Source organism: Rhea americana, unplaced genomic scaffold, assembly GCF_003343005.1.
Source record: "Rhea americana isolate MKP2758 unplaced genomic scaffold, rheAme1 scaffold_373, whole genome shotgun sequence".
In the NCBI taxonomy this organism is placed as follows: Eukaryota; Metazoa; Chordata; class Aves; order Rheiformes; family Rheidae; genus Rhea; species Rhea americana.
Window position 1 is genome coordinate 391,421 of NW_028186505.1, and position 251 is coordinate 391,671.

Consider the following 251-nt stretch of genomic DNA (forward strand, 5'->3'; position numbering starts at 1 on the left):
GGGGAGGCCGCGGGGGCGCGGGCGGTCGTTGGGGCTTCATGTGGGCTGAGGGGGCTGCGCGAGGAGGCGGCTGCAGGCGGGGGGACACGGGGGGGGTTTATTATTGGCGGTGTGTAGCTTTCACCTTCAGCCATACTCCTCGCTCCCAGCCGAGTGTCTTTCTAAAATGGAATGGAAACGGTGTCCAAAAATAAAATATCACATGCGAAGTGTAACTTGAAGAGATCACGTTCAAGTGTCACAGAAGGGCT